Genomic DNA, 12500 nt, shown 5'->3' on the forward strand with positions numbered 1-12500 from the left:
GTTTGTGTGTGTGTGTGTGTGTGTGTGTGTGTGTGTGTGCGCGTGCGCGCGCGTGTGTGTGTGTGAAGGACAAAAGCTTTATTGAACCAGGCCTTCTATCCATGTCAAAGTGGTGGAGGCTCATAATGGGGCTCACATGATGCATGTACACAAATTAAACAATAATTTCATATATGCACACATTCAGTTGAATCGTTTCATGAACAAGATATTTTGCAACAGTTCATACATAAACTATCATACAAACACAAAGTATACAAACCATCATACAAGCAGAAATTCAATGATTCAGTAACTCTATTGATCACTGAGGCATAAATGTGCAAAGTGTGGGACGGGTGAGGATGATGGTTGAGACAAATGTTACTAGCAACACACACGTAAGCTCGCAAACACCACACACAAGAACTTTAATTGATTAAATAGCATCTATTTGTGCAAGGTATTGCCTTTCTACGCACCTTGAATTCTTCATCAACATACATAGCTACTTTTCATGTGCACTTAGTACTGCAAAGCAATAATGGAAATTAAAAGTGGTAGGTTGGCTGTAGTATTCATGAGGAATATTATTTTTGCCGGAGGTCTGCATACTGTGGATAAGAAAACAAAAAATGATATTCCAAGTCATGTGTGTCTTTACAAAACAGAGAGTAAAGAAATCTGTTTTTTGAATATCTGAAACAATGTATTCATAATTCAGAGACAACTAATCTAAATCTGGTTAGTATTTTTTCCATCAGACCATTGCTTTAAGTCAACTAAATACTGAGAAGTAACAAATGCTGCTTAAAAGATGAATACAATGAATAACAATCTTTAATATAAGTTCGCTTTGTCAGCCTTGCACAAAACAATCTATTGAATCTTTGTTTAAACTCCTTCAGAAAAATCTGCATGTTCTCTACACCTTGATTTTCCCATACAAACCCAAACCCTATCTGTATACTGTGAAACATTCTCTACACCTTGATTTTCCCACACAAACCCAAACCCTATCTGTATACTGTGAAACATTCTCTACACCTTGATTTTCCCACACAAACCCAAACCCTATCTGTATACTGTGAAACAAAGGACAGAAACCCCAATAGTTTTTTTTTCCTACAGTGAAGAGATAATAACATTTTAAATTCTTTTAAAGGAAAATGCTCATCTGACATTTTGTTATTTTTAGCCAGTATTTAATACATCTTATATATGCGTGGATATAAAGCCGATACCTACCAGTTTGTCCATAAACAAGAATACTTGATTGTTTTCACACTTATATTCAATAGACGCTTCAAGTTCAAGGCATACAAATGTGTTGCTGCATTATCTGCAATCAGTCCCCAAACTTCACAGCCGTATACGGTACCTGACAATCAAAAAACCTGAAAAACAGTGTGGGACATTTCTCACCAAGAAACCACAGCAGTTTTAGAATGCAGAAAAGTCATCTCTTGGCTTTGGCTGCTCTGTCTTCCAAAGAGTATGTGAATGTGAGCGAGGAAGAAAAAACACCAAGTTATCTATAGCAATTTGTGATTTCTTGTGACCATAAAGCCACTTTTCTTTTGCTGCAATAAAACCTCCTTTGTGAAAGATGATGACTTTAGTTTTATCTAAGTTGACTACGAGACTCATCCTATCAGCAGTTTCCTTCAAAACATTCAGTTGGTGATGAAAACCAGTAACAGAAAAGGAAATGATGAGTGCATCATCAGCAAACAGCATTAACAATATTTCAATAAGATCTGGAATTAAAACAATACCATTTTTGCCATTACAAATAATATCATCTGTAAGTGCATTTGTGAACAAGGAAAACAAAATTGGACTACAATTATCACTTTGTTTTAAACCAGAAGAGCAGAAGAGAGTTTCTGTAGTTTCACCATTAACTTGCACTCTCACTTTCACAACTTCAACATACATCTAATTGCATTGTACATTTTACCACCAATTCCATTTTTTCTAAATACCACCCACGGTATTGTCTGTTTATAAAATCAAATGCTTTTTTGAAGTCAACAAACACAACAATAGCTTACCATGTGGAATCAGTTGTTTCTGTATTAATGCTATAAGAGTGAGAATGTAATCAGCAGTGCTATGATTGTGTCTGAAACCAGCTTGTGATTGATCAATTAAACTGTTATCCTCAGTCCATTTGGTGAGTGACTTATTGAGAATATAATTGTACAGTTTACTCCCAGTATTTAACAGTGAAATGCCTCAGTAATTATCAGGGCAATTAGTATTGCCCTTTTTGAATAGGGGTTGGATTAATGACTCAGACCAACTCAACGGAAAGCTTCCAGTATCAAGAAGTCTGGTGTACATGGTGCTGAATACTTATAAAAGTCCCCACACAACCCATCAGGGCCAGCTGCTTTACCATTTTTTAAAGCTTTCACAGCTTCCTCCACTTCTTAACTGTGTAGCTGGACTATGTAAAGAAACACAGTCTATGTTAACATCCAATGGCAAATCAATGTTTAAGCTATCACTATTAAGTGGTTCATTATCAACAGACATTTCAACATTAAACACATTGTGAAAATGATTAAACCATTTGTCAAGTGCTATTGAATTATGCTGGTGTGTATTTTAAGTCAAAACCAATTTAACAGCACCCCAAAATTTGTTTCTGCAGTTCAAGTGCATCTAAAAAAAAGATTATGCTCAATCATTTTAATACTGAGCAAATTTTTGTACTCTCTTCTTGAATCTGTATATTCATTTCTTAAAACAGCCACATGATCATCACATTTACCTTGATAATTGTTTGCACTATGGAACACTCTCAAAGCCTTTCCAGCTCCACTCTCTTTACTCTCCTTGTCAAACAACAGGTTTGTCTTACACTACCTGGCACAAATGTTTTCACCATGCATTCACCCACCAACTTTATGCTGTTGTAAAATGTTGTTTGTGTGCTGTCTATATCAATTTCGTTAGTCAGGTCAGGTAATTAGATCTGCTACTGGTAACCTGAAATCCAATACAACCTGTTCAGGGTCGGGTTACCGGCGACTAAACCGGCACTCCCACCGCTCCCTTCCGGGACTGGTGAGGCGGGTGGCTAGACACCCTTATGGAATTAAAACCGAGATCCATAAAAGGGCGTCGGCTCAGGAGAGCCAGCGACGGCCATCTAGCTCCACTGTGCTGTGTGCATGCCACACACAGTTGGCCCCCGGGGTGTGTCTACCCATGCATGCGAAGTCTGGATCCGGCAGAATCTGCGGAAGAAACCTGTCGGTTCAACGGAGAGGAAGGCGGTTACAGCAACGCACTGTGGAGTGCAGAGAGCAAGATGAGACACCAAAAGGATATCTTGGTCATCTACTGCATCTGTGCTCATCCTCCAGTCGTCTCGACTTAGTCTCGCCACTGGAAATTGGTGGACCCGGACGAGAGAGTGAGGTCGACGTTGCGCAACTCCTCTTCGCTTTAAACAAACTCATCGCGCAAGTCATCAGTCATCCTTAATGACCTTTCATCCTTCATCATTTCATTACCCCCAAGTCCTGTGGCGACAGGCGAGCGACAAAACGACAGGTGTGGGTACACTGGCAGTCGCAGCCGCAGACCTGCATGCTGGCGGCTCAGGCCATAGGGTCGTTCTTCATCGACAGGAGCAGCGATGGAGCTCGGCAGCCGTCTGAGCGTCTGAGCAGCCCTCTTTAGGAATGCACTGCTCACCTCCCTGGCATGAGGAATGGGCTAGAAAAGGTGCCCTAAAAATTGCCTGCTCCATATCACCCTGGCCAGCATACCGCGGCTGGCGGGGACCCTACATCAGCGGTCGAAACAAAGAGAAAGAAAAGAAAAAAACAAGGATCGTTCCTCTCACCATTGGTGCTTGGAACATAAGGACTCTCCTGGACAGAGATGACGCGGACAGACCCCAAAGGAGAACGGCACTAGTTGCATCCGAACTCGCCAGATACAACATCGACATCGCAGCCTTGAGTGAGACTCGGCTTGCAGGCGAAGGCGAGCTCTATGAACGGGGATCTGGTTACACCTTCTTCTGGAGTGGACGAGGAAGTGAAGAGCGACGTGAGGCTGGCGTTGGTTTTGCAGTAAAAACAGCACTTGTCAGCAAGCTAGCTGGAATCCCAAAGGGAGTCAACGATAGGCTTATGACCATGAAACTCCCACTGGCATCTGGCCAGAAGCACCTCACCATTGTCAGTGCCTATGCCCCAACCATGACCAACCCGGATGAAGTGAAGGCGAAGTTCTACGAGGACCTTCACTCTGTCATTGCTGCTATCCCTAAAGCAGACAAGCTCATCATTCTTGGGGACTTCAATGCTAGAGTTGGCTCTGACTACATCTCCTGGGATGGAGTGATTGGAAAGCACGGCGTGGGCCACTGCAACCCAAATGGATTGCTTTTGCTTCAGACCTGTGCAGAGCACGAACTGCTGATAACCAACACAGTTTTCTGCCTCCCTACCCGTAACAGGACGTCATGGATGCACCCTCGCTCAAAGCACTGGCATCTCATCGATTATGTCATCGTCAGGAAAAGGGATAGGCAAGATGTACGTGTGACAAAGACCATGTGCGGCGCCGAGTGTTGGACAGACCATCGCCTTGTAGTCTCGAAGCTGAATATTCGAATCCAGCCCAAGAGACGCCCCCAAGGCCAGAAGGCTCCAAAACGGCTCAACATCGCTAAGCTGAAAAACATCACCATCAAACAGACCTTTGTGGAGCTGCTGGAAGATCGTCTGGAATCCGCCTCTCTGGACAACCAGAATGTGGAGTCAAACTGGAGGACCCTGCGCGAGCTGATCTATAGTACAGCTTCAGAGACCCTGGGACCCATGACCAGAAAGCACAAAGACTGGTTTGATGAAAACTGTGATGAAATCAAGCAGCTTCTGGATGAGAAACGCCGTCTGCATCAAGCCTACCTGAGCAACCCAAAGTCCACATCAAAAAAGGATGCGTACAATGCCATCCGCAGGACTGTTCAGCAAAAGTTACGTCAGATGCAGGATGTGGCTGAGTGACAAAGCTGGTGAGATCCAGGGATATGCTGACAGGCACGATATGAAGAGGTTCTATGATGCCTTAAAAGAAGTCTACGGCCCCACATCCTCCGGATCATCCCCCCTCCTCAGTGCAGATGGAAATACCTTGATCACCGAGAAGGAGAAAATTCTCGAACGCTGGGCTGAGCACTTCAACAGTGTCTTAAATCGTCCTTCCTCCATAAATGATGAAGCCATAGACCGTCTCCCACAAGTCCCCATCAACGAAGCACTGGACGATCCGCCAACACTTCTTGAGACCCAGAAAGCAATCCGTCTGCTATCCAGTGGCAAAGCACCTGGCTCAGACTCCATACCAGCAGAGGTCTACAAGGATGGAGGCACTGTGCTAACTGAGAAGCTCCATCAGCTGTACTCACTCATGTGGAAAGAAGAGATGATACCCCAGGATTTCAAAGATGCATCTATCATTCACTTGTACAAGCGAAAGGGGAACCGGCAAGCCTGTGATAACCATCGGGGCATTTCCTTGCTCTCCATCGCAGGCAAGATACTTGCCAGGATCCTACTAAACCGCCTCACAGCACACCTTGACCAAGGTCATTTGTCTGAGAGCCAATGTGGATTCCGGAAAGAGCGCGAAACAACCGACATGGTGTTTGCTGCAAGGCAGCTGCAAGAGAAATGTCAGGAGCAAAATGCTGATCTGTTTTCCACCTATGTCGACCTCACTAAGGCCTTCGACACCGTGAGTAGAGAGGGACTGTGGAAGATCATGGCCAAGTACGGATGCCCTCGGAAATTTATTTCCTTGGTCAGCCAATTCCATGAAGGCATGCAGGCTCGAGTCCAGGACAATGGCGAAACATCTCCTTTTCCTGTCACAAATGATGTCAAGCAAGGCTGCGTCCTGGCTCCAACACTGTTCAGCCTCATGTTCTCTGCAATGCTTACTGATGCCTTCAGAGATGGCGATGTTGGAATCGGCCTAAAGTACCAAACAGATGGCAAGCTGTTTAACCTCAGAAGGCTTCAAGCAAAAACGAAGGTCATGACAGACATCATCAGAGACTTTTTGTTTGCTGATGATTGTGCCCTCAACGCTGGATCTGAAGCTGACATGCAACTCAGCGTTGACAAGTTTGCCACTGCCAGCAGGAACTTCAGCCTTACCATCAGCACGAGGAAAACTGAAGTTCTCCATCAGCCAGCCCCAGGGAAACCCCACGTTGAGCCCAACATCACAGTCAACGGTTAGAGACTCAGTGCGGTGGAGCGGTTCACATAACTTGGCAGCACACTGTCACGAAATGCGACCATCGACGATGAAGTGAACGTCAGGATTGCAAGAGCAAGCGCAACTTTTGGTAGACTCTATGCAAATGTGTGGAACAGAAGAGGCATTGGTCTTGAGACCAAGCTAAAGGTCTACAGAGCAGTAGTTCTCCCCACACTACTGTATGCCAGCAACACTTGGACAATGTACCAACGACATGCCAAGAAGCTGAACCACTTCCACACAACATGCCTCAGGAAGCTACTGAACATCAAGTGGCAAGGCAGGACCCCAGACACGGAGGTGCTTGCCAAAGCCACCCTTCCCAGCATCTTCACCATCCTGATGCAGTCCCAGCTTCGCTGGGCTGGACACGTGGCGCACATGCCAGACCATCGGCTGCCCAAAAGGCTCTTCTATGGCGAGCTGCAACAAGGGAAGAGATCACACGGAGGTCAGAAGAAGTGCTTCAGAGATACTCTGAAAGTCTCTGAAAGCGTTTGATATCAACCCTGACTCCTGGGAGGAATCTGCAGTGGACCGTGACAAATGGCGCGCTGCTGTGCACAAAGGCGCCAAGTTGTGCAAGGCCAACAGGACTGCTGCAGCTGTTCAGAAGAGGCAGGCCAGAAAGTAACGGGCAAACAAGCTCCCTGACAATGATATGCCTGTCTTTGTCTGCCCCAACTGTCAGCGAACATTTCGTGCGCAGACTGGACTATTCAGCCATCTGCGCATTCACAGATAGATTCATGAGCATCCCCCCCCCCCCCCACCACCCTCCCCCGATCCCCCAGCTGGATGACAACGATTGTTATCATCGATCTCGATGGACACACACCACCATATCAATTTCAATCAGATTAATGGCCTTTTCCATCAATTCTAATACATCGCAATTGTATAACACTACTTTATATTCTCATCAGCTCGCTGTTCCATACAAACTTTGTACATTGTATATAACTATTTTTCTTTGATTCTGTTCATATTTCATGGGGCATGTTCACTTCTGGTTTCATAACAACAGGCATGTGTTTACAATGTGTTAACTTCTAAGTATAAATCAAAAGGAAATAAAGTTTTCGACAAAAGATAATAATCAGTCACACTAGGACCATTGTGAGCAATGTAAGTCAAATTTCTATTCTCATCAGCAGGAAGAAGACCATTGACAATAACTGCCTAGTAATGTTCACAAATCTCACAAATCTGCAGCAAGGCATGACTGAATGCATTTGTCACAGTATCTTTGGATGAACGATGGCACTTAATCATCATTTGTCACAGTATCTTTGGATGAACGATGGCACTTAATCATCATTTGTCACAGTATCTTTGGATGAACGATGGCACTTAATCATCAATGTCATCATCTGAAATAGCTGGGCGTGCTCCAATCTGTATGAGATGCATGTCTGGGGCCTGTGCAAGTGAAGGTGTCTGTCAGGTGTGTTTGCTGACAATTGCCTTTGCTACCAGTCTGGGGCATACGGTGTGGCAACTTTACTGGGGTCTCATTTTCATACGACATTTCATGGGTAATGCTGGGAAGGTTGGCCTACTTAGCACTATCAGTGGGGGAATGCTGACTCTGAAAGAGGGACAGGGACTGTACTGGACTCTCTGCATCAGCGGGGTCCGAGGGGAGAAACCCCTGTTGCAGGGGGGGGGGGGGGGGGCTGGTTGGGCAGGACTGGTGAAGAGGTCGAACCATGGCAAGCACTGTTGACCAAGCTGAGAGAGGGAGGAGGAGGGAGAAAAGTAGCAGACAGATAAATAGACAGGCAGGTCAGAGACACAAGGATAATCATATCAAAACATGAACGAATTTTTTTTTTTTTTCATCAAATATATTGCTTCAGAGCTTTTTTAACTCACTCAGTACCGCCAGTCCTCTCTTCTCCTCTACACAGACCCCTCGGATGTCCAGTGGGTGTCTCAATGACCCAACCTTTAGCTTCCGTCGTCAGAATTGTGGTATTCTTTGTCAACATTCACCTCTTCAGTATAAGAGCCTTCCTCTTGCAATATTTTGATGACGGTAATTGGGGTGAAACGCTTTTAACGTCGTCTCTTTCGCCGTTCGTATGGAGAGAGTTAAATGTTTGCATCAAACGACATGATTTTAAGGAGGAAGGTAAGCTGTTCCATTGCGTTCCCCCAGAATATGTTAATTGTTTTGTGGAAAAGACAGTTTGTAAGTCTGTCTATTTTCATTCATAATAAAATTCTGGATTATTTTCTTTCTTATTATTCACTGTACTGTGCATTAACATACATTTGTTAAATAGAAGTCTACTCTTAAGCAAGAGGATGTCTAAATTTTTGTAGTCAGTATCTCTCACATTACTAGACTTCAGCTTAATAAGTTTTATAGCTCTTTTGTGCAAATGACTGATGTGTGTAAGGTTAGTTTTGATCCCATTATCCCATAGGTGGATGCCGAGTTCATGAGAAACAGAATATGTGCATGAAAAAATAGCTTCCTTGACCAAAGATTGAGAAAGTTCTTAACTTTGGTAAGTTTGTATATTCTTTTGGAAATTCATTTTCCTTGGTCAGTAATATGACCAGATCATGACAGGTCATTGTCAATAATATCCAAGGTGTGTGTGTGTGTGTGCGTGCGTACGTGCATGTGTGTGTGTGTGTGTGTGTGTGTGTGTGTGTGTGTGTGCGTGCGTGCGTACGTGCATGTGTGTGTGTGTGATGGTGTGTGGAATATCCATGCGCGCTGGCAAGCTTGTGTGTGTGTGTGTGTGTGTGTGTGTGTGTGAACGTGCCATTCATTCATAAAACAAACACACAAAACCGATCAAGTGGGTGGAAAGGCAGCCTACATGCGAAAGGGAAAGTCTGTTGCTGGGCAAATTTCCAACACTGTCAGCGTGCTATGAAGGCAGCCAGCCAGCTGCAGACTGTGGGTTCTTCACACTCAGCTTTGCTAAAGGAAAAGGCCACAGCGACACACACTGCCAAGGATCAGTTGCACGCTTTGTGTGAGGCACGTGCGTTCCTTTGCTGTACACGCCGACGTATATAGCAGGACGTGTGTATGCGCTTTTCTTGCATGCACGCAAGTGACACATGCCTCGCACGCACACACCTTGGAGAAAGAGTACCCACGCCCATACGCCCACTTACATACCTACGTTACACAATCAGATATGGCGCCCGCACACGCATCCACAGGAAAAAAACAAACACACCACAACCCATTTCCAAAGAGAGAGAGAGAGAGTGAGAGAGAGAGGGGGGGACAGACAGACAGACATGGAGAGAGAAAGACAGAGATGGGGTGGAGTGGGGGGTGGGGGTGGGGGTGAGGCGGGGGAGGGGGGACCTTTGGGATGAAGACCCCCTGAAAGAGATAAAAGTTACCTGCAACCCCCAAATCTGTGCAGAAATTGCCAGTTTTTTTTGTTTTGTTTTTTCTGCAAGCTTTTAAAAAATTTTTTAACTTGACATCCCCCCTCCCCCAGACACAGACAGACAGACAGACAGACACACACACACACACACACACACACACACACACACAACACACACACACACACACACACACACACACACACACACACACACACACACACACACACAACAAGAACGATATAGCAACCATTCTTCATAACACTGGAAATCCATTTCATATATTCTGTTTTGCTGAATCTCGACTCTCTTCTAACGTAACAGATGCTGATATGCACATGCCAGGGTACCAAATTATCCGCTCAGATCCAACTAAGTCCAAAACTACTGGTTTACTTTTGTATTTTACTTCCACATTAATATGTAAGAGATTAAACAGTCTTGAGGTTTATGATGTAGAATCAGTTTGGGTAGATATTAAGATTAATGGTAATAATACTCTTATAGTGGGGTTTGTATACAGAAATCCATCAGAAAATGTAGAATGGGAGGATAGATTTAGTTCTGTAATGGATGAGGTGATAATCTTAAATTGTGAAACTATTATTCTAGGTGATTTCAATACAGATTTGCTTAAACCAAAACCAAAGTGGCACCACAATTACTCTATGCATGGTTTAGAACAATTAATTGACAGACCAACACGCATTACTGAAAACACAAATACCTTAATAGATCACATTTACACAACCACAAAACAACACATTGTAGAAGTATGTGTTCCACCTTGTGGTAGTTGTGATCATTTCCCAATCTGTCTCACCTGGTTTAAGAATCGTGTTAAAATTCCAAAGGTAGGACATAAAACTATATTATATAGGAGTTTTAAGAACTTTAAAAACGATGATTTTCTCTCGGATTTAGCAAACTCGTCTTTAGATTATGTATATCAGTTAAGAGATCCTGATGAAGCTGTCGAATTTTGGATAAATACATTCTCTTCTGTATACAACAAACATGCACCATTTATTAGGAAAAGAGTTAGACAAGAAATAAAACCACCATGGATAACAAAAGAAATTGAAATTGGAATTCATTATAGAGATTATCTGAAGATGTATGGATCAAATGAACAATATAAGAAACAAAGAAATAAAGTAAACGCCATGAAACGTAAATCGAAATATAATTATTTTCAGAAAATGTTAATAAATACAAAAGATTCTCGTCTAATTTGGAAAGCCATCAACAAGTTGAATAATATACATGTGGGGGAAAAGACAACAAAACATCACTGATGTAACAGCAGATCAGTTAAATAATCATTTTGCAACCATTGCTGAAAAAAATATACCAAGCGATAGGACCAGTGAAAATGACCTCTGTATTCTAAAACAGTATATTGACTCAAAGAAAATTCATGTTCCATTAAATTTTAGTCTTCAACCAATGACTGTCTTGGATGCATGTCAAAGCCTATCACAATTAAAACAATCTGGCACACGAGATTTGGACGGGTTAGATGGACAGATATTAAAGCTTTCTTCCCCTGTTATTGTAGATACTCTGACTTGTCTTTATAATTTGTGTATCGATAAGAAATGTTTTCCTTCTAAATTCAAGCAGGCTAGAGTCATTCCACTGTACAAATCAGGTTATTCTTCTGATCCATCTAACTATAGGCCAATTTCTGTCTTGTCTGCTCTGTCTAAACCCATTGTAAAACATTTGCAAAAATGTTTATATTCTTATCTCCTTGACAACGACTTAATCCATGAAGACCAGTCTGGTTTCCGTAAAAATCATTCTTGTCATACAGCCCTCATACAACTCACAGACAGTCTTCTACATAACATAAATGAAAATAAATTCACAGGTCTCCTTTTCATAGATTTTGATAAAGCTTTTGGTGTAATCAATCACTCCTTGTTACTACGTAAATTAGAAGCTTATAAATTACCACCAGAATATATTCACCTTATACAATCTTTTCTTTCTGATAGGAAGCAGTTAATAGCAATAAATAATCAAACCTCAAATTTTACATCTGTTTAACATGGAGTACCACAGGAATCCATCTTAGGGCCAATTTTATTCTCCACTTATGTTAATGACTTACCTTGTTATATGACATGTAAATGTGAAATGTTTGCAGATGACACATCCTTACATTCAAGCAATTCAGACGCCAGTAAACTAACTAATGAACTCCAAGATGATATTCAGAATATTTCCATTTGTTTGCTGTCAAAAATTTTCTGGGAGTAGATTCAATACCGTCTAAAGATTAAGTGTATGGTGAAACTAATCGTTATCCAATATATGTGAATTCTGCTGTCAGTTCTATTCAGTACTGGTTAAAATTATTACAGATGGAAAATCATAGACTACAATATAGAGCCTTCAAAATGTTATACTACTTCGATGCCAATTGTAAGAAAAACTGGGTTTCAAATGTGCGCCTTTGTTTGTGCGATAATTGCATTGGACATGTATGGTTGAATTAGGGTGCTGATTGTTTTAAACGTTTTATATTCTTTTCGCCTAAGGTTGATTGATTGATTGCAGGTGACAAACTTGAAATCTACACATGAGAACACGTGAAAGATTTAAGTCTTTATAGAACATTTTCCAGTAGTCATGATTTGAAGCCTTATGTGTTGTTTGACAAGGACAGACACCTCAGGAGTATCACAACAAGATCTAGATTCTGTATATCTGATTTGGTTGTTCATCGTTTAAGGTATAAAAATATTTAAGGAATCTGATTTGTTGTTTCCAATATGAAAGAAATCAGAAGATGAAAGTACATTTTTTCCATTGTTGTGAAGCACTGAATAACGTTAGAGAAA

The 12500-nt window shown here is 42.3% G+C and overlaps 1 protein-coding gene across 1 annotated transcript in view; it reads right to left on the reverse strand.

The window, feature by feature from the left end:
- Nucleotides 1-12500, reverse strand: part of LOC143276800 (uncharacterized) — a 70581-nt gene that overhangs the window by 20823 nt on the left and 37258 nt on the right. The window lies entirely within an intron of this gene.

The sequence above is a fragment of the Babylonia areolata genome, chromosome 33, assembly GCF_041734735.1.
Source record: "Babylonia areolata isolate BAREFJ2019XMU chromosome 33, ASM4173473v1, whole genome shotgun sequence".
NCBI lineage: Eukaryota > Metazoa > Mollusca > Gastropoda > Neogastropoda > Buccinidae > Babylonia > Babylonia areolata.